The sequence below is a fragment of the Pseudophryne corroboree genome, chromosome 1 (assembly GCF_028390025.1).
Source record: "Pseudophryne corroboree isolate aPseCor3 chromosome 1, aPseCor3.hap2, whole genome shotgun sequence".
Lineage (NCBI taxonomy): Eukaryota > Metazoa > Chordata > Amphibia > Anura > Myobatrachidae > Pseudophryne > Pseudophryne corroboree.
In genome coordinates this window covers 407,509,976-407,533,514 of record NC_086444.1, presented here as the reverse complement: position 1 = coordinate 407,533,514, position 23,539 = coordinate 407,509,976, and the positions used below count along the sequence as shown (strand labels likewise).

General features: G+C 46.8%; 1 protein-coding gene across 2 annotated transcripts in view; it reads left to right on the top strand.

Annotated features, from left to right (window-relative positions):
* Positions 1 to 1,139: 1,139 nt before the first annotated feature.
* Positions 1,140 to 23,539, top strand: part of DAO (D-amino acid oxidase) — a 261,261-nt gene continuing 238,861 nt past the window's right edge. Inside the window, exon 1 of one of the 2 annotated variants that reach the window (XM_063913265.1) lies at positions 1,140 to 1,196. The gene's annotated coding sequence lies outside the window, so the exon portion shown is untranslated. The remainder of the gene's footprint in view (positions 1,197 to 23,539) is intronic. The other variant, XM_063913266.1, reaches the window with a different exon arrangement.

Genomic DNA, 23,539 nt, shown 5'->3' with positions numbered 1-23,539 from the left:
TGGGAAAGGGAAATGGAATGGGAATAGCCCCTGGCACCCTATCTCCGTTGTCTCACCCGTGCTGTCAGTACACTCTTGCGAGACTATGGTTTCTTGGGCCCATGGCAGCCGCGTTTGAAGGGCGGATTACGTCTGCCCAACTCCGGTGCCCCCTCAGGTCTTAATGAGAGACAAAGAGTGAACTGAGACAGGGTGATAACAAGGGGCCCTCTAACTAAACAACAAGGCCAGGGGCTACTGGCAAACCTGAAACTAAAAGTATGCGCGGATTACCGCCAGGGAAAAGAAAAACCAAAATATTCCACTTGTCCACTCTCCTACACGGCACCGCCGAGTACCGGAGAGGACTATGGAAGCGGAAACCTCCGCAAATGCACCAGTACAATGAAACAATACTAAATTGGCCTAGGCCGCAACATGCGGCAGGCTGCCACTCACGAAACCAAGGGAGAACCTCAATCGACTGCCACAGGTAACTTTGGACCAGAAGAACTCCTTGGGACCAGGTGACTAACTCCAAGATTCAGGAACTCAGAGAACTGGAGGGACCGGACACAGCTAACCTGGAACAGACGTTCACCAAACATGAGCAGCATGCAGGAAGCTATCACCGGCGTCTGTATGAGGCACTGAGGAGGCATTTAACAGGGAACCCTCCAATCAGAGTACAGAGCCTAATTACCACAAATGTCGTGCAGCTGCCTTGCTGCACGACCAGAGAAACATGTGTGAACACTTCAATAATCAACCCTGCAACGGGGAACGTGGTCCGCCTGTGGCGTCCCCGTTGCTAAGGTCCTGGCAGCTTGGCGCGCCCGGCGTCCTAGCGTTGCTAGGGACCCGGCGGCTCAGCACGCACGGCGTCTTAGCGTTGCTAGGGACCCGTCAGCTCAGCGCGTACGGCGTCCCTAGTTGCTAGGCGCCGGGCAAGGAGGAAGCCCCGTACCGCGGCGCCTAACAGTTACATGTTGAATATATAACTAAAAACATGCACAGTTAACAGGATTACTTGCTAGTCAACTAGGGATGCAGACAGTTACATTTCCCTATGCACCACCGTCTCTGAATATTACACTGGGACATGTGACCATTATAACCTTTGCACATTTTTATAACTCAACCTTTGATATATAAAGCTGTCTGTGTCTGGCATTTGCACACAGACTAGTATTCTCTCCTAAACCTGCTGTTTACAGGTGAGTTTTTAATCTTAATGCTCCATACCAGTAACAATATGTAAATGGGATGAGTTTAAGGAAAAAAAATTATCTAAAGATCTCACCATACTGGGCACATTTTGGAATCTCTCACACTAATGATTGGAAGGGCCTGTCTGATTATCTGTTACATGATCTGTGATCTTTCTTAAATGTTTCCACTACCTTTTGTGATCAAGTGTACTTATGGGCCCTCATTCCGAGTTGATCGGTCGCAAGGCGAATTTAGCAGAGTTACACACGCTAAGCCGCCGCCTACTGGGAGTGAATCTTAGCTTCTTAAAATTGCGACCGATGTATTCGCAATATTGCGATTACTAACTACTTAGCAGTTTCAGAGTAGCTCCAGACTTACTCTGCCTGTGCGATCAGTTCAGTGCTTGTCGTTCCTGGTTGACGTCACAAACACACCCAGCGTTCGCCCAGGCACTCCCACCGTTTCTCCGGCCACTCCTGCGTTTTTTCCGGAAACGGTAGCGTTTTCAGCCACACGCCCCTGAAACGCCGTGTTTCCGCCCAGTAACACCCATTTCCTGTCAATCACATTACGATCGCCGGAGCGAAGAAAAAGCCGTGAGTAAAAATACTTTCTTCATAGTAAAGTTACTTGGCGCAGTCGCAGTGCGAACTTTGCGCATGCGTACTAAGCGGATTTTCACTGCGATGCGATGAAAAAGAACGAGCGAACAACTCGGAATGAGGGCCATTATATTTTGACTATGAGGATAGTTTTTTATATTTGTCAATCAAGGTATTGATTCTGTGGAGAACACCAGACCGGGGTCCCATGGATTTCACCACCTATGGATTATAAAATTTATACCTAAAACTTATAAAAACATAGATATTAAACTATAAATAAATATAATAAATGATGTTGAACAAATAACAATCTGGTGTATATACTAATTATGAATGCTGTAAAATCATTAACTTGGATATTTATCACCCATTTGTAGCGCCGGACATTGGAGAGGGGGAGCTTATATTATTTGATAGAGATTGCAGACATGGCATCCTATGCATTTACAATGTGGAAAAGCTTCTTAATCAAAATATAATTTTGTTTAAAATGGAATCTATATAGGTACTGATTCTATATCAACAACATATATAACACACTGTACTGAACTGTAGTTTAATTCTATATGTATTTATTGGATATAGAGCCCTACTGGTAACTTCTATTTTTAAGGTATTAGTTGCAGGACCACTAAATCTTATATCTCACAATAAGAGTCATTTTCTGAGAATTGCCACATTATTTAGTACTGAGACCATTTACTACCAGGATACTGAAGCAGATATCAGAACAACTTGAATAGGCTGTGAGTCATTCGTACCCCTGCCCATAAATTTCACTAATAAGGATGGGTGGGAAGTGGGAGAGTGATCTAATCCTCCAGAAGTCTCTGGGCCTCCCCAAAAATGTATGATACCCATTGACATTCCAGGAGAGTGGGCAAGTATGTATCAGAGATATCTGTTGTGGTCCTTTCATATTCAGTTGCAACAATGGTCTGAGAAAAGTGCCAATTTACCAAATTCTTGAGCTATTGTAGCCTAAAGGCCAAAGTTTCACAAATGTTTCAGATCCCTGCCTATCATATACAGTAGAGCAAACCAGGTCTCAGTATTACTTTACTTTTTATTCATTGCTGGGATGGGTCCCTATTGGAGCCACTGTCATGGCAAAAGATTTTGAATAGATTGCAATTATAAATCATTTCCTTTTGTCAAATTATGCTGCAAAAGGAAATCAGGACCGGGGACACCTGTACTGTGCCCTTTGGGTCAGAGGGTCACCCAAAAGAAAAACAGGGTTGCAGCGCCTACTAATACTCTCATACTGTCCGCTTTGCCTGCCAGTTAACTAGAAAAATTATCAACAGACCGCACCGCTTGCACCCCAACATCAGGGGACCCCATCTCACTGCAAGTCCTACTCTGTCACCCAAGCTTTTGAAAACCTGGCCACTGCAATCACATCAGAGTCAAATTAAGAATATTATTCAAGCAATGTGGTCACAGGCCACTGCCTGGGGGTGGTGAGTGCATGTGTGCACCCCATTCCTGGGTATGGTGAGTGCGGGGGTTTCCTGTGTGTATATATATATATATATATATTTTTTATATATATATATATATATATATATATATATAGGGGAGGCCAAGAGATACCAGTGTACCAGGCCCCAAGATTTCTGTTGCCGGCCTTGACCCATAATCAGGTAACTCTTGTCATTAAACTTAGGCTATGTACACATTAGGGCGACATTGCAAGCCATGCAATGTTGTCCACGACGGGATCAGACATCAGCAAGTGCATACACACTCGCTGATGTCAGCTGCAACGTGGGGGAGGAGTGGGGCCATGCTGCATTTGGCTCTCGTAAGCAATATCGCACGTCAGACCTGCATGCAGGTCTGACGTGCGATGCTGGATATGACCCGCGAGAGCACGCATCATATCCAGCATCGTGCATACACACTATACAATATCGCAACGAACCGGTCGATAGCTGGATCATATGCAATATTGCATAGTGTGTATACACCCTTAGTTTGAGTGTTTATCTGTGTTCCTTGTGTCATACACGGAAGTGAAGAATGCCTTCCTAATGTTGCATTATTGCATTTCATGTAGGCATGGATAATGTCAAGGGCGTAGCTACCATAGTTGCTCAGAGTGCAGTTGCTATGGGGCCCAGAGCTGAGAGGGGCCCATCTTCCCTGTCACAGTTACATGTGTTACACACATTTTTCATATATATGCTATTTGCTATAATGCGTGATGTAACTTAGGGGGTAATTCCAAGTTGATCGCAGCAGGATTTTTGATAGCAATTGGGCAAAACCATGTGCACTGCAGGGGAGGCAGATTTAACATGTGCAGAGAGAGTTAGATTTGGGTGTGGTGTGTTCAATCTGCAATCTAATTTGCAGTGTAAAAATAAAGCAGCCTGTATTTACCCTGCACAGAAATAAAATAACCCTCCCAAATCTAACTCTTTCTGCACATGTTATATCTGCCTCCCCTGCAGTGCACATGGTTTTGCCCAATTGCTATCAAAAATCCTGCTGCGATCAACTTGGAATTACCCCCTATAGTCCTATTCTTCATAGTGTGCCACTATAATGTGGACAGGGGGCACTGTAATGTGACATAATATGAACTGGGCACACTGTATGTCATAATATGAATTGGGGGTACTGTGTGGCATAATGTGTATTGGCAGCCCTACAATGTGACATAATGTGAACTAGAAACTAGTCAGAACAGGGGGGTTTCTGCAGAGGAGCAGAAAAAGAGCAAAAAAAAAAAAAACCTCTCTGTGGGGGTACTCTTTGCTGAAAATAAATTGTAATTAAAATCTGTTTATTATATTAATTTAAAAAAGGTGTATATACTTAGAGAAAGAAAAAAAGTAATTTCTCCTCAATAAAGTGTGACGAGATTAAATCAGGGTTAAAATATTCAGCTGTACACTATTGCCAAATATCTGTATAAAAAAAAAAAAAAAACAATTATGATGCTAAATTGCTGGGGAGCAGGCAAATAGCATCTTATCATTTCTGCCATAAAAAAATCCATACAAATCAGTCGCAGAAACACAGAATACTGTTATGCACACCAGTGCCAACAGGAATGTACTGGTGTCTGAACGGTGAGGGATGCAAAACAAATGAACTCACAGACAGACTGGGGAATATGACATTACATACACAGAAGGTGATAGGGTAACAAAATAAACACAAAGTGAACAGAGAAGCCCAAAGGCTAAGAAACTGGGTGTCTCCCTAGTATTAGGAATGCTCAGATGGAAAGAAGCGAGATGTAGTGATTTAATACGTAGAGAACCCGAAATGCTGTTGCTAAGGGCAACAGCAAAACCCTAAAGGGTTACCAACGGGTGTGGCAGTAAACTCCTTGGTCAGAGATGGAATAATAGACACAAGGAGAGTCTCCACAATCCTAGTCCTCACTTGCAGTGCACTGGTTCAGCTTACTGCCACTAAACTGACACCTGAACACCTTGCACAGTGAGAAAGGATTTTGGAAGGCAAGTCTGAGAATACAGCCGCAAACTTGCTAGGTTCACAGAGTAGCAAAAGAACCCCAGCAGGTTAAACGACTGACTCCAGTCTTACTGCTAGGTCTGGATTGGCAGAGTGTGATACCAAATCCCAAGGCCTATTTGCAGTAAGCAACAAACAAATACAAAGTTTACACAGTACTAGCTAGCTTTCAGGAACTGACTAACCAACAAAGATTCAGCAGCATCTGCCTAACCTGAGAAGAGGGTTTATATAGCAGGTGCTGTCCACGCCCCACTCAGACCTCACAGACTGTGAGCACAAAAACCAGCACCAGATCCCCTGCGGTGCACAGAGCCTGTAACCACTGCACAGCAAAAGACCCGAACCGGAGTATCAGCTACGCTCAGGTTACTCCGCTAGCACTTGTCTCCCGGTTGCCATGACGACGTGGCAGCACAGAGCAGGAGACCCTAACAGTACCCCCCCTCTGACGAGGGGTCAAAGAACCCCTACCACCGGGTTTATCGGGGAACTGCGAGAAGAAAGAGCGTAACAGTCTGGGGGCATGAAGATCACAACTGCGCACCCACGACCGCTCCTCCGGGCCATACCCCTTCCAGTGCACCAAAAATGACAGCCGACCCCGAACCATCTTGGAGTCAAGAATCCTTTCAACAACAAACTCCCTCTGGCCACGTATCAGAAGAGGGGAAGGTCTTCCACTGGAAGAAGGATTACTAATCGCCCGTTTTAAAAGGGAACAATGAAATGTTTTATTGATACCCAAAGAACGGGGTAGATCTAACTGAAATGCCACCGGATTGATAACCCTAGGGATCTTATAAGGACCGATGAACCGGGGGCCTAACTTATGAGATGGCTGTCTCAACTTCAAATTCTTGGTAGACAATCAGACGAAGTCTCCTAATTTGAAGCTGCAGGGTCTTTTCCGCTTATCAAAAACCCTTTTGGTCACTAATGACACAGACACAAGGGCTTTCTTCACTTTCCTCCAAATACCTCTAAGGACCGAAACCACAGAGGAACCACCAGGCGTGGAATCCAGGGGGTCAAAAGAATTGGCCTTAGGATGATGCCCATACACACAAAGGAAGGGAGAGATCCCTGTAGCAGAGTGAGCCGCGTTGTTATAGGCAAACTCCGCCATGGACAGATGAGCCACCCAGTCAGTCTGACACTTGGAGACATAACACCTGAGGAACTGCTCCAAGGACTGGTTCACCCTTTCAGTCTGCCCATTAGACTGCGGATGGTAGCCTGACGACAAGCTGACAGAAATCTGGAGATCGGAACAAAATGCCCTCCAGAATTTGGCCACAAACTGGGATCCGCGGTCAGAGACCACATCAAGTGGCAACCCGTGGAGGCGCACAACATGCAGCATAAATAATTCAGACAGGCGTCTGGCCGATGGCAGCCCAACCAATGGAACGAAGTGCGCCATCTTCGAAAACCTGTCAACGACAACCCAGATGGCTGTCATCCCCGAGGATTTGGGCAAGTCCACCACAAAATCCATTGAAATGTGGGTCCATGGCTTAGATGGAATAGAGAGTGGATGTAATGGGCCAACAGGAACCCCTCTAGGAGTCTTATTTCGGACACAGATGTCACATGCCCGAACCCACTGATCCACATCCCTAGCCACCGAGGGCCACCACACCGCCCTAGATAGCAACTCCCGAGTTCTGGCAATACCCGGGTGACCTGCCGACTTCTTGGCATGGAATTCCAGGAACACTCGCTGTCTTAACCTAGGAGGCACAAACAAAAGACCTACCGGAAGGTCTGGAGGAGCCTGCTCCTGTGCTCTAAGGACTAATGACAAGAGGTCCTGGGTAATGCCCACTTTAATACATGATGGGGACACAATGGGCAATGGCTCCTCGGTGGTCTCCTGGATTGGAGCAAAACTCCGCGAGAGCGCATCAGCCTTGATGTTTTTTGACCCAGGGCGATATGTTATCAAAAAATTAAAGCGGACTTCCGGTGGGCGGGCCATCCAGCATGGCTGCTTTTTAGCTGGGCTCCAGCTTGCAGGTGGGAAATCCACTATCATCTCCTGCTATCAGCCCTCTATTCTCCTGGGAATCACTCTATAATAATCCCTACAACACAGGGAGCCTGGAGATACCCTGCAAGGGTAGGTGCATGTTTATATGCCCCCGAAGTCCTGGCCCTCAAGGAGAAGGCCTGCATGACCGCCAGCGTGGGTTCTGGCGCGAAGACCGGTGGCCCGGTATTACCCGTCCCCCGCCGCCCACGAGAGGACATCCCATTACCTGCAATCCTCTGGTGGTGATCCCGATCTGCAGAGGTGCGGAGACTCCGTGTCATTTTGGCAGCCCGGCGGCCTCTGCTCCCCAACGTATGGATGCCCCCGCTGCCCCTGAACGCCTGTGAAGAATCCCGCGACTGGCTGGGGTGCAACGCTGCACCGAAGGCGGCATCTGGAGCGAAAGACCCTGCCCCCCCCCACCCTCCCCCCCCGCTTCTACCCCCACGACTGTGAGGCGGCGTCTGGAAGCGGAGACGAGAGACGAGACGGGTGCGGGTTGGCGGTGGTGGGGCGCTGTGACGAGGACGGCCCCTGGAGCGGATGACGCTGGCTTGGCTTCCCCCCTGCTTCTAAGTCTGTGCAGCGGTGTCCGGAGGAGAGGGAGACGCGGCGGTAACCGGCTGCAGTGAGAGGTGCTGGCGGAGCGGAGACGGCAGAGCGGAGACGGAAGATCTCAAGAACCACCTTGTAGCGCTGGTGAGGTGAGAGCCTGAGGAACGGAGGCTGACAGTTACCTGGGAAGTGGACGCTGCTGCCCTCGACGCCCGGAGTGTGGTGACTCATATCCAGCCCTCTGATCCTGGTGCCGGGGTTTGAACGCCCAGAGTACTAGGTGCTTATACAGCTCAACGGCGGTGAGTGCTGCGGTGGGCCCTGTGCCGGCTGGACTGGACCCCTTGTTAGCGGTTCCGACAAAAAGCGGAGAACTGTATTTGGGTGTACACCGGCACTTCTCTGGAGAGGGGTGGTGATTTGGGCTCCTGCCTGTCCCTGACCACTAGCTGCGTGGTCCTACTATCCGGGACTGCAACTTTGCATAAGAGAATTTCACAGCCCCCGTGCACAATGTTTGATGTTTACATGTTGTGTGCCTCTCCATAAACTTTTTCCCAATGCCTCACACCTCTTCCCAACGGAGAGCTCGGTCTCTCCTGCCTGCTTAAGCCCTTTGGTTTTGAGGTGTGGGAACCCGGGCCTCTCCAAAACTCTTCCTTCTGCACCTTGCTAGACTCTCCCCTTAATTTCTATCCTTTTCTTCTTTCCCTATCTGCCCTCCTCTAATACAATAATTATTAATATTGTTGGCAGCTGCTGCATGTGACGCTGATACAAGTGTCTGTTGAAATCTCTGAGCAGAAATGTCTGAGGGTATATCGCCATCTGGTGGCTACCTAGTTTTAAAAGTTAATTAGTTATACCGATCCACTATTGCCTTTCCTACAGCCTTTTCACTGGGGCAATTTATGGTATCTCTCCTAATATTTGCCCCTCAGGGATTTGGCCTTGATTTAGGCTCCAACCCGGAGATTTCAGGGTGCAGGGCCCTTGCACCACCTTTATCTGTAAAATGTATGAGTTAATGTCTACTTAAATTTTATTTTTCTTTCCTGGCTGAGTAGCTCTGACGTATCTTCTGACTCAGGCCCCTACGTGAGGTGTTTTATTATCATATACTGCAGTGTGTTGGTATAAGAGTCCCCAGCTTATTGCAGTTAGTGGTCTACGGACCGGGGGATGGACAAATACGTCCATAAAACTCCAGCGGTTAGATCCTCCCAGTCCTCAATTGCTACAAGAATGAGTAAGACCAAGAACACGGCGGGGAAACTTAACCCCCCCTCGCCCCAGGAGGCAGGGAACTCCCGTGACCAAGCTCAGGAGGTGGAGACACTACCTGATCAACCCTCCTTAATGCATATGGCCCAAGAGCTCTCCCGGCTTCTCATGCCCCAAATTGACAAGAAACTTGAGAATATCCCCCTAATTGACAAGAGGCTTGAACAGATAAAAACACTACTTGACTCGACACTTGCGAAAATTGACCACAACACCTCACGGATCACCTCATTAGAGCAACGTGTTAGCGATGGGGAGGACCAGATACACACATTACAGCGCTCCACTGACACTCAAGATTCCTCTATTAAAACTTTACAGGCAAAAATAGATGAGCTTGAAAACAGAGATAGAAGATCGAACCTACGCTTTGTGGGCATCCCCGAAGCAGTTAAGGACAGACAATTGTCAGATTTTGTAACAACTGATTTATTCCAGGCTTTGGGAATCACAGATGCCCCATTCTTATTATACATTGAAAGGGTGCATAGAATTGGTCCTGCTCGACCTGATGCTGAAATAAAACCGAGGCCAGTCATTGCGAAATTCATGGACTTTCGTATGAAGGAGCATGTATTACGCTCTTATCGTAAACTCCCGCAATTGGTAGTGCAGGGAAAACGTATTTTGATTTTTCAAGATTTCTCGGCCTCTGTTGCGCAGAAGAGAAGGGAGTTCTCAGATGTTTGCAAAATACTCCATGAGAGCAATACTAGATTCGCGCTGATGTATCCCGCCAAACTACGCATTCATGACAACGGTCGCACATTGATATTTGTTGATCCCGCCACCGCACAATCCCATGTGACACACATGCTGAACCCTGGGAATCCTCCACACTAATACTAGACATATTGATGTTATATACTCTATGCCTGAGTCGGTCTAATTTTCACACGAGAGAGACACTTGGTCTCTTCACATGGTACTTGGCTTGAATTTTAATGTTGCATTTACTTCTGATAGGTTACTAAACATTATGTGGTTAAGTGCTTTATGTCAGAGTCGGCATAGACACTATTTGAGAGAGACATTGGGTCTCTTTACATGCTACTCAGCTTACATTCTAATGTTATATATATTTCTGATAGGCCTCTCGCCAGTGCTACCGGAGGGTTTGGCACTCGCGTGGTCTTTAGTTTGGTTTGGAAAAAATGGAAAATGTTATGTGAAGCAATGTGTGTTTTTTTAATTTTATTTTTAATTTTGTTTTTTGTGTTTGTTTTTGTTGTTCTGCCCGTGCCGTGCCTTCCTCACCCGATTTGCTCCTAGGCTCAACGACATTGTGTGGTCTCGTTCGTTCCTCTCCGCTCGCTGGGAAGGAGGGGGACGGCGACGTGACATGATATTCCCGTTGGAGAGTCACCCTAGGGTGGGAGTGGGTTGATGGTCAATGACGGATCCTAGGATAGGGGCCTCTAACGCAGATTCTTGTTTTAAACTGTTATCCTGGAACGTGGGCGGCCTTAACTCCCCGATAAAACGTAAGTGGGTTGTCACACACCGGAAGCGGTTTAGACCTCAAATTATATTTCTCCAAGAAACCCACTGGGTGGTGGGCGCCTCCTCTGCTCTTCGGGCACCGTGGTTGGATAGCTGTGTTTCTGCAGATAACACGAGGAAGACTAGGGGGGTGGCGATTCTATTTAGCAAACACCTACACTATACTGTTTTAAACTCTGTAGCTGACCCGGGGGGACGTTATTTAATTTTGGACGTAGAAATTTGGGGTAACAAATACACACTGGTTAACATATATGCACCGAATGGCGAGACAGCTGCTTTCTTCCAAGAAATTAGCTCTCAACTGCTTCAGCGAGATAATTCTCAGCTTATCCTGGCAGGTGACTGGAACACAGTTGACGATCCCACTATTGACAAACGCCCTATCCCGCGCACTGCCGGTTCCCCTTCTTGGACACATCTCCAAACACTGAAAACCTCCCTTCAACTTACTGATATTTGGCGTCTCCTCAATCCCTCTGACAGATCATTTACTTTCTTTTCCGGGGTTCATAGCTCCTGGTCTAGAATTGACTCCATATTGGTTGCAGATTCCCTAGTGACGCGAGTCATGAAAGCTGATATACACAACATTCTGATATCAGACCATGCTCCGGTGACATTGACGCTAAAAAGAACTCTTCAATCAGGGGGATCTAGGATCTGGAGATTTCCAAGCTATCTCTATAACTGTGATGATTTTAGAAAATTTCTGATAACAAGTTGGGCCAATTATTTAGACGATAACTTAGAGCACTGGGACCGCCCAAACATTCTTTGGGGGGCGGCAAAAGCAGTCTTAAGGGGTCAAATTATTGAGTATGTTCATAGATTGAAAAAGAAAAACTTAGCGATTTATACCACCTTACACTCAGATTTGACTGATGCAATGCACCGCCATCTTACCCTACAGTCTGATGAGTCCTTGCAGCTTTATTAACAGGCTAAACAGCTCTTAAACGATCACTTATTAGCGCAAGCAAAACGTGATGTGGTATTCTCTTCCCACAAATACTACAGATGGGGTAATAAATCCGGTAGACTACTGGCAACCATGGCTAGGAAAAAAACGACACGCAAATTCATAACAGCTGTTAGACATCGCGCCTCGGGACAACTCCTTACCAATTCCCCAGACATATTACAGCATTTTGAATCTTACTTTGCGGACCTATACTCTGATCTCCCCTTCAACGAATCCACCCACACCACACTCCTACCAGACACTCTATTACCGCCAATCACGTCCGCACAGTCGGATCTACTAGTGAGAGCTTTTACAGAAGAAGAACTGATCTCGGCAATGTCCAAACTCAAGTTACACAAATCTCCAGGCCCTGACGGCCTCTCTAATGAATTTTACAAAATCCTCCAGCCCCATGTGGTTCCGACTCTGCTGGAAGTGTTCAATAGCCTTTTACAGCATCGTTCCCCCTTTCACCATTTCACGACAGCACATACTATTTTAATCCCTAAACCTGCGCATGACCCACAATTGGTGACCTCGTATAGGCCTATTACGTTGCTAAACACCGACATAAAACTATTTACTAAGATTCTAGCAGACCGGCTGCAAGTTATTCTCCCCCACACTTTAACTAACCACCAACTTGGCTTTGTTCGCAATACTCATTCGGTTAAAGGAATTAGGGCGGCGATCGCGGCAGTTGTAGCTTCTGCTCAATCGCCCCAATCCAGAAATATACTCCTCAGTTTAGACACCACCAAGGCCTTCGACACAGTACTCTGGCCCCATCTATTTAAGGGCCTGGAACGTAGACTGTTCCATCAAGACTTCATTGACACTATTCGATACCTATACGACTCTCCCTCGACTTCCCTTTTGCTTAATGGCTATATGAGCAACCCGGTGGTGATGCATCGTGGCACGCGGCAGGGTTGCCCCTTATCTCCCCTGCTGTTCAACCTAGCCATAGATCCCTTACATCGCTTGTTGTTAAATGATAATCAGTTTCAAGGAATCCAGATTGGTCGCAGAAATCTAAAACTTACTGCTTTTGCCGATGATCTTCTGCTATATATCTCTGATCCGGAGGCTTCATTGACACATATATTTAATCTACTAAAGGCTTATGGTCAAGTTTCAGGCTTTAACGTTAACTGGGCAAAATCGGTGGCACTCAGATTGGGGAATGGTTCATTTTTGAGGCAGGGGGCGATGAATCTACCATTACAATGGAGTTCGGATCACATCACATACTTAGGGATTCGAATATCGAGAAAGCCTGAGCGACTATACGCCCTAAATTTTACCTCGGCCATTCGAACAATTGAAACAGAACTTGAGACTTGGAAAGCTATGCCTTTATCATACTTGGGGAGGGCTAGCTTGATCAAGATGATATAATTCCCCCGTCTGATGTATTTCATTCAAGCCATGCCACACACACTTCTACCTAAAGACGTCCAACGTCTCAATTTTCTCTTTAGGAGATTCATCTGGCAGGGAGGGAGACCGCGTATAGCGCTAGTCAAACTACAGCAGACTGTAGGGAATGGGGGAATTAACTTCCCTAATATCTTATGGTACTCCCAAGCGGCCCAACTACGTTACCTACATGACTGGATGCACAACGATAACACATACACAAATACAGACATAGATAGAGAATTTATACAGGAGGGGGATCTCATTACATTTCTACATCTGCATGATCAGGAGGTGTCCGAGGAGCTGAGGGGAAACCCCTTACTGTGGAACGTAAAAAAAAATATGGAAGGAAATGCGACATAAACTAAATCTAAATGTCCACAGATCATTACACCTTCCATTCGTGGTTAATCCTGACTTCCAAGAGGGTCAGGCACATTACCCGTTTACTATATGGAGGCTGGGGGGAGTGTCCAGGATCAGTGATTTAGTGGACATGCGGGGCTCGAGGCCGCTCACGTTCCAGGAGGCCACTACTAAATACCCAACTCTGAGGGCCTTTCCTGTAGCCTTTCTTTTGGCTCAACACTATATTTCATCCACTATCAGATGTTTTTCACCTGGGGATTGGGATAATCCGATGGATAGAATGTTGAAACAAACCCATAGGGTTAAGAAAGCAATCTCGAATGCGTATGGGTACTTTCGGAACGTCCTGGACTACTCGAGGGGTCCGGGAGGGGTTATGTCTTGGAGAGAATGTCTTCCGAACGTTGAAATCACTAACCTACTGGCGGCACATGTTAAAACCTGTAAATTCTTTCCCTCTTCTAGATATAAAGAAATGTCTCTCAATATTTTGCATAGGACTTATCTATCGCCCCATAGACGACACTTGATAGGACTTGCTGACACACATGCTTGTTGGAAATGTGGCACTCCTCAGGCAGATATGTTTCACTGTCTGTGGACATGTCCCTTAATCAGACAATTTTGGATTCAGATACGAAATTACTTGACGGTCAATCTGGTAAATTATTGGAGGTTGTCTCCGGAGTGGGCGCTCTTTGGTATTATACCACCGAATCAGCGCCTCTCGTTGGGCAGTAAAAAACTGTTGCTGGCAGTTAGTTTGGCGGCTAGAAAAGCCATCCTGCAGGTGTGGATAGCGAAGGATCCACCAACTCTATCATTATTTAAAGCCAAATTATTCTACCTCTTTAGGATGGAGTGGATAAGTGTCCTGCTAGAAAAAGACACCAAGATACACAATTTCTTTGAGGTTTGGGAGAGTTATATAACGACCCTGTCAACAACAAAAAAAAAATTAAAGCGAGCGAAAAACAAAGCCCATCATGCCTGCCTGGCATTGAGGCGCTTCGCTGACTCTAAATATGCCAAATTCTTATGGTCGGTGAGAATTGAGACCACAAACCTAGCCCCCTCAAGCCAGTGTCTCCACTCCTCGAGTGCATCCTTAATAGCCAACAATTCCCGGTTACCCACGTCATAATTCATCTCGGCAGGCGAAAATTTACGGGAAAAGTAAGCACAGGGATGAAGGCGATTATCAGACACCCCCATCTGAGAGAGCACTGCCCCAATACCCATCTCAGAGGCATCCACCTCCACCACAAAAGGACGCTCTGGATCTGGGTGTCGCAGCACCTTGGCCGAGACAAATGCCCTTTTGAGACGGGCAAAAGCCGCTTTGGCCTCACAAGACCAGTGAGCAACATCCGCCCCTTTCTTAGTGAGTGCCACCAAGGGCGCCACTATAGACGAAAATCCAGCGATAAATCGTCTATAAAAATTTGCAAAGCCCAGAAAACGCTGAAGCGCCTTCAAACTAGTGGGCTGCACCCAATCCAGGACTGCCTGTACCTTGGAACCCTCCATTTGGAAACCTTCTGGGGAGATAATATATCCTAGAAATGCGATTTGCTGAACTTCAAATTCGCACTTCTCCAGCTTCGCCCCAAGCCGGTGGTCTCTGAGTTTCTGGAGGACTAAGCGTACATGCTTCCGATGTTCCTCCAGGGAATGGGAGAAGATTAGGATGTCATCTAAGTATACAACTAAGAATCTATCCAAATATTCCCTGAGCACATCGTTCATGAAGTCCTGGAAGACTGCCGGGGCATTACAGAGCCCAAAAGGCATCACCAAATATTCATAATGCCCTGAGTGGGTATTAAAAGCAGTCTTCCATTCATCCCCCTCTCTTATTCGGATTAGATTGTACGCACCGCATAGGTCAATCTTAGACAAAATGGTGGCAGTACGAAGCTGATCAAACAAGACCGAAATGAGACGCAGTGGGTATGAGTTTTTAATCGTGATACGGTTCAATTCCCTGAAGTCGATGCAGGGTCGCAACGAACCGTCCTTTTTACCCACGAAGAAGAACCCCGACCCAACTGGAGACTGTGAAGGTCTGATAAATCCCTTAGCCAAGTTCTCCTGAATGTACTCTGCCATAGCCTGAGTCTCAGGACGTGACAGGGAGTACAACCTGCTCTAGGGAAGCTTAGCATTCGGCAACAAATCAATGGCACAGTCATAGGGGCGATGGGGAGGTAGTACCTCTGCAACTCTTTTGGAGAACACGTCCGCAAAATCTGCATAACATCCTGGCAATCCTGGCAAACTTAGCTGCAAAAGCCTGACTGGAAGGCTCAAGCAACTCCTGAAACAATCAGTACCCCAACTAAGAATCTCCCCAGAGACCCAGTCAAATTGAGGATTGTGGGCCCTTAACCAGGGTAACCCCAACACCAATGGGGCAAAAGTACAGACAGTCACATAAAAGGACAATTTTTCAGAGTGTGTGGCTCCAATAAACAAAGAAATCTGGCTAGTGCAAGAGGTAATTTTACCCTGGGATAATGGTTCCCCGTTTAACCCACAAATCTCAATTTCCGATGCCAAGGGTACTAAGGGAACAGAGTGTTTCAAGTTGAATTGGCGGTCCATAAAAACCCCGTCGGCCCCACAGTCCACAAAGGCCTCAGTCTTGACAGTTTGACCGAGGATCTTCAAGGTCACCGGAATGATAAAAGTCTTCTTGGGAAATTCCGACTTCTGACCTGACAGGGTATTTCCCATCACCCTCAGGCCCTGAAGTTTTCCGGCTTTTCTGAACCCCTGCTGTCTCCTCCGCTTCTTCTCACGCGAGGAGAGGCGGGTAGCCCCAATCTGCATAGGCTCCTCGGAAAATTCCTCAGAGTCTGAGGTTCCCTTGGGAAAGAAGGAAACCTCGGTCTCCCTTTCAAGCCTGCGCTCTCTCAGCCGTCTATCCACCCGAATGGATAACTGCATGAGCTGATCCAAGCTATCAGGCAAGGGATATTGTACCAGTTGGTCTTTTAACTGGTTAGAAAGACCTCTTCGGTACTGGTGTCTCAGGGCTGGGTCATTCCACTGGGTATCATGGGCCAACCTCCGAAACTCCGTACAATAAACCTCAACTGGCCTTTGCCTTGCTTAAGGATCGAAATCTGAGCCTCGGCTGAGGCCGTCTTGTCAGAGTCATCATACAACATGCCCAGTGCCGTAAAAAAAGCATCAACACTTTTAAGCGACGGACAGTCAGGCTGCAACCCATATGCCCAGACCTGTGGGTCTCCTTGTAGCAAGGAAATCACTATGCCCACCCGCTGAATCTCCGACCCAGAAGACTGAGGCCTAAGCTGGAAATATAGCTTGCAGCTCTCCTTGAAACAAAAGAACTGCGAGCGATCTCCAGAAAAACGATCCGGGAGATTTACTTTCGGCTCCTTAACCCCTGAAGGTACTGCTGCTGCGGGAGCTCCGCCAGCGGCCTGCGAGGTGTGCATTTTAATGGACAAATCATTAAATTGTCGAGTCAGGACCTGCACCTGATCGACCACCTGTTGCAAAGTATTTTGAGGGGTATGCTCCATATTCCCACAAAATTTCAACAGGAGTATTAGGCTGCTGAATATGTTATGCACACCAGTGCCAGCAGGAATGTACTGGTGTCTGAACGGTGAGGGATGCAAAACAAATGAACTCACAGACAGACTGGGGAATATGACATTACATACACAGAAGGTGATAGGGTAACAAAATAAACACAAAGTGAACAGAGAAGCCCAAAGGCTAAGAAACTGGGTGTCTCCCTAGTATTAGGAATGCTCAGATGGAAAGAAGCGAGATGTAGTGATTTAATACGTAGAGAACCCGAAATGCTGTTGCTAAGGGCAACAGCAAAACCCTAAAGGGTTACCAACGGGTGTGGCAGTAAACTCCTTGGTCAGAGATGGAATAATAGACACAAGGAGAGTCTCCACAATCCTAGTCCTCACTTGCAGTGCACTGGTTCAGCTTACTGCCACTAAACTGACACCTGAACACCTTGCACAGTGAGAAAGGATTTTGGAAGGCAAGTCTGAGAATACAGCCGCAAACTTGCTAGGTTCACAGAGTAGCAAAAGAACCCCAGCAGGTTAAACGACTGACTCCAGTCTTACTGCTAGGTCTGGATTGGCAGAGTGTGATACCAAATCCCAAGGCCTATTTGCAGTAAGCAACAAACAAATACAAAGTTTACACAGTACTAGCTAGCTTTCAGGAACTGACTAACCAACAAAGATTCAGCAGCATCTACCTAACCTGAGAAGAGGGTTTATATAGCAGGTGCTGTCCACGCCCCACTCAGACCTCACAGACTGTGAGCACAAAAACCAGAACTGGATCCCCTGCGGTGCACAGAGCCTGTAACCACTGCACAGCAAAAGACCCGAACCGGAGTATCAGCTACGCTCAGGTTACTCTGCTAGCACTTGTCTCCCGGTTGCCATGACGACGTGGCAGCACAGAGCAGGAGACCCTAACAAATACGCACAACAGACCACAAATAACCATATACAGGTTGAGTATCCCTTTTCCAAAATGCTTGGGACCAGAGGTATTTTGGATATGGGATTTTTCCGTAGTGTGGAATAATTGCATACCATAATGAGATATCATGGTGATGGTACCTAAGTCTAAGCACAGAATGCATTTATGTTTCATATACACCTTATACACACAGCCTGAAGATAATCTTAGCCAATTTTTTTTATAATTTTGTGCATTAAACAAAGTGTGTCTACATTCACACAATTCATTTATATTCCATATACACCTTTTACACACAGCCTGAAGGTCATTTAATACAATATTTTTAATAACTTTGTGTATTAAACAAAGTTTGTGTACATTGAGCCATCAAAAAAGCAAAGTTTTCACTATCTCATTCTCACTCAAAAAAGTCCGTATTTCGGAATATTCCGTATTTTGGAATATGTGGATATGGGATACTCAACCTGTAGCAATAAAGGGCAGAGTTAATGGTCTCAGATAATACAATGATCTGGTATTCTCAAATTTACTTTACAGTATTACTGTTCATGCAGTGAAATTATACATCATGCTTTTAGGATGGTAGATCCTGCACAAACATATTGGGCTAACTCAATCAAAAGGGCTTTCTATACGAAAAAACCTAGGGGGTAATTCAGAGTTAATCGTAGCAGCAAATTTGTTAGCAGATGGGCAAAACCACGGGGGTCATTCCGAGTTGATCGCTCGCTAGCTACTTTTAGCAGCCGTGCAAACGCATAGTCGCCGCCCACGGGGGAGTGAATTTTCGTGTGTGCAGCTGGGTGGGACGAAAAAGTTTTTTGCAGTTTCTGAGTAGCTCTGAACTTACTCAGCCCTTGCGATCACTTCAGTCTTTTTGGTCCCGGGATTGACGTCAGACACCCGCCCTGCAAACGCTTCGACATGCCTGCGTTTTTCCCAAACACTCCCTGAAAACGGTCAGTTGACACCCATAAACACCCTCTTCCTGTCAATCTCCTTGCGATCGGCTGTACGAATGGATTCTTCGTTAAATCCATCGCCCAGCAACGATTCGCTTTGTACCCGTACGTCGCACCTGCGCATTGCGGTGCATACGCATGCGCAGCAGTAACCTGTTTGCTGCTCTGCAAAAAACGTCAGCGAGCGATCAACTCGGAATGACCCCCTATGTGCACTGCAGAGGGGGTATGTGCAGAGAGAGTAAGATTTGGGTGGGTTATAGTGTTTCTGTGCAGGGTAAATACTGGCTGCTTTATTTTTACACTGCAATTTAGATTTCAGTTTGAACACACCCCACCCAAATCAAACTCTCTCTGCAAATGTTATATCTGTCCCCCCTGCACTGCACATGGTTTTGCCCATCTGCTAACAAAGTTGCTGCTACTATCAGGTCTGAATTAGGCCCCTAGTGTATCTGGAGAGTGTTGTGGTAAAACCAGAGAGTGTGTAACAGAATATATATCTGATTTAATGACACCTCTACTGCCTTTCCGTGTGACGAACCAGTTAATGGAAAGTGAGTGTCAGGCTGATAAGATAGAAGATAGAGACTATGGGGGTCATTCCGAGTTGTTCGCTCGTTATTTTTTTCTCGCAACGGAGCGATTAGTCGCGAATGCGCATGCGCAATGTCCGCAGTGCGACTGCGCCAATTAAATTTGCTATGCAGTTAGGAATTTTACTCACGGTTTTTTCTTCGTTCTGGTGATCGTAATGTGATTGACAGGAAGTGGGTGTTTCTGGGCGGAAACTGGCCGTTTTATGGGTGTGTGCGAAAAAACGCTACCGTTTCTGGGAAAAACGCGGGAGTGGCTGTAGAAACGGAGGAGTGTCTGGGCGAACGCTGGGTGTGTTTGTGACGTCAAACCAGGAACGTCAAGCACTGAACTGATCGCAGATGCCGAGTAAGTTTGAAGCTACTCAGAAACTGCTAAGAGGTGTGTAATCGCAATTTTGAGAATCTTTCGTTCGCAATTTTAAGAAGCTAAGATTCACTCCCAGTAGGCGGCGGCTTAGCGTGTGTAAAGCTGCTAAAAGCAGCTTGCGAGCGAACAACTCGGAATGAGGGCCTATAATGCTTCTACTTATCTTTTTTGGTATCGGTAGAAATTGCAGGAAGAAATAGGAGCACATCCCTGTTGAGAGAGAGCTGAAAATAAGATTTTAAACCTACCGGTAAATCTTTTTCTCCTAGTCCGTAGAGGATGCTGGGGACTCCGTAAGGACCATGGGGGTATAGACGGGCTCCACAGGAGACATGGGCACTATAAAGAATTTTAGAATGGGTGTGCACTGGCTCCTCCCTCTATGCCCCTCCTCCAGACCTCAGTTAGAGAAACTGTGCCCAAAGGAGACGGACAGTACGAGGAAAGGATTTTGTTAATCTAAGGGCAAGATTCATACCAGCCCACACCATCCACACCGTATAACATGGAATATACTAACCTGTTAACAGTATGAAACAAAACAGCATCAGTCCGAGACTGATAAAAACTGTAGCATAACCCTTATGTAAGCAATAACTATATACAAGTCTTGCAGAAATATGTCCGCACTGGGATGGGCGCCCAGCATCCTCTACGGACTAGGAGAAAAAGATTTACCGGTAGGTTTAAAATCTTATTTTCTCTTTCGTCCTAGAGGATGCTGGGGACTCCGTAAGGACCATGGGGATTATACCAAAGCTCCAGACCGGGCGGGAGAGTGCGGATGACTCTGCAGCACCGATTGAGCAAACATGAGGTCCTCATCAGCCAGGGTATCAAACTTGTAGAATTTTACAAAAGTGTTTGAACCGGACCAAGTCGCCGCTCGGCAAAACTGTAATGCCGAGAAGCCTCGGGCAGCCGCCCAAGAAGAGCCCACCTTCCTAGTGGAGTGGGCCTTTACAGAATTCGGTAACGGCAATCCAGCCGTAGAATGAGCCTGCTGAATAGTGTTACATATCCAGCGAGCAATAGTCTGCTTAGAAGCAGGAGCGCCAACCTTGTTGGCTCCATACAGGACAAATAGAGCCTCTGTTTTCCTAACCCGAGCCGTCCTGGCTACATAAAATTTTAAGGCCCTGACTACATCCAGGGACTTGGAATCCTCCAAGTCACTCGTAGCCACCGGTACCACAATAGGTTGGTTCATATGAAACAAAGAAACCACCTTAGGCAAAAATTGAGGACGAGTCCTCAACTCCGCTCTATCCACATGAAAAATCAGATAGGGGCTTTTGTGAGACAAAGCCGCCAATTCAGACACCCGCCTTGCAGACGCCAAGGCCAACAACATGACCACCTTCCAAGTGAGAAATTTTAATTCCACTGTTTGAAGGGGCTCAAACCAGTGAGATTTCAGGAACTGTAACACCACGTTAAGGTGCCATGGTGCCACAGGAGGCACAAAAGGAGGTTGCATGTGCAGCACTCCCTTTACAAAAGTCTGGACTTCTGGGAGAGAAGCCAATTCCTTCTGAAAGAAAATCGATAGGGCCGAAATCTGTACTTTAATGGAGCCCAATTTAAGGCCCATATCCACTCCTGTCTGCAGAAAGTGGAGAAAATGGTCCAGATGGAAATCTTCCGTAGGAGCATTCTTAGCCTCACACCAAGATACATATTTTCTCCAGATACGGTGATAATGTTTCGCCATCCCTCCTTCCTAGCCTTTATCAGAGTAGGGATGACTTCTTCCGGAATGCCTTTCCCAGCTAGGATTCGGTGTTCAACCGCCATGCCGTCAAACGTAACTGCGGTAAGTCTTGGAACATGCAGGGCCCCTGTTGCAACAGGTCCTCTCTGAGAGGAAGAGACCACAGATCTTCTGTGAGCATTTCCTGAAGATCTGAATACCAGGCCCTTCGAGGCCAATCTGGAACAATGGGGCAGATGTATTAACCTGGAGACGGCATAAGGAAGTGATAAAGCAGTGTTAAGTGCAAGGTGATAATGCACCAGCCAATCAGCTCCTAACTGTTAATTTACATATGGGAGCTGATTGGCTGATGTGTTTATCACCTTGCACTTAACACTGCTTTATCACTTCCTTATGCCGTCTCCAGGTTAATACATCTGCCCCAATGAGTATTGTCCGCACTCTTTTTCGTCTTATGATTCTCAATATCTTTGAGATGAGTGGCAGAGGAGGGAACACATAGACCGACTGAAACACCCACGGTGTCACCAGGGCGTCCACTGCTATTGCCTGAGGATCCCTTGACCTGGCACAATACCTCCGAAGCTTCTTGTTGAGGCGTGACGCCATCATGTCTATTTGAGGAAGACCCCAACGATCTGTTATCTCTGCAAAAACTTCTTGATGAAGTCCCCACTCTCCTGGATGGAGATCGTGTCTGCTGAGGAAGTCTGCTTCCCAGTTGTCCACACCCGGAATGAATACAGCTGACAGAGCGCTTACGTGATTTTCTGCCCAGCGAAGAATCCTGGTGGCTTCCGCCATTGCCACTCTACTCCTTGTCCCGCCTTGGTGGTTTACATGAGCCATGGCTGTGACGTTGTCTGATTGAATCAGAACCGGTAGGTCGCAAAGGAGATTCTCCGCTTGACGAAGGCCGTTGTATATGGCCCTCAATTCCAGTACATTGATGTGTAGACAAGCCTCCTGGCTTGACCATATCCCCTGAAAGTTTCTTCCTTATGTGACTGCTCCCCATCCTCGGAGGCTCGCGTCCGTGGTCACCAGAACCCAGTCTTGAATGCCGAACCTGTGACCCTCTAGAAGGTGAGCACTCTGCAGCCACCACAGGAGAGACACCCTGGCCCTGGGGGACAGGCTTATTTTTTGATGAAGTTGAAGATGGGACTCGGACCACTTGTCCAGAAGGTCCCACTGAAACGTCCGCACATGAAACCTGCCTAAGGGGATGGCCTCGTAGGACGCCACCATTTTCCCCAGAACTCAAGTGCATTGATGGACTGACACTCTTTCCGGTTTTAACAGGTCTCTGACCATGTTCTGGAGTTCCTGGACTTTTTCCACTGGGAGAAAAACCCTCTTTTGTTCCGTGTCCAGAATCATGCCCAAGAAAGATAGCTGAGTCGTTGGAACCAACTGCGACTTTGGAAGATTTCGAATCCAGCCATGTTGCTGCAGCACACTCAGGGAGAGTGACACGCTTTTCAGAACTGATCTCTCAATCTCGCTTTTATCAGGAGATCGTCCAAGTACGGGATAATTGTGACTCCCTGTCGGCGAAGGAGCACCATCATTTCCGCCATTACCTTTGTGAAAATCCTCGGGCCCGTGGAAAGCCCAAACGGCAACGTCTGAAACTGGTAATGACAGTCCTGTACAGCGAATCTCAGGTACGCCTGATGAGGGGGATATATGGGGACATGAAGGTATGCATCCTTTATGTCTAGAGACACCATAAAATCCCCCCCTTCCAAGCTGGAGATAACCGCCCTGAGCGATTCCATCTTGAATTTGAACTTTTTTAAGTACAGGTTTAGGGATTTTAAATTTAGAATGGGTCTGACGAACCATCCGGTTTCGGGACCACAAATAGAGTTGAGTAGTACCCCTTCCCCTGTTGAACTAGGGGAACCTCGACAACCACTTGTTGTTGACACAGTTTTTGAATCGCAGCTA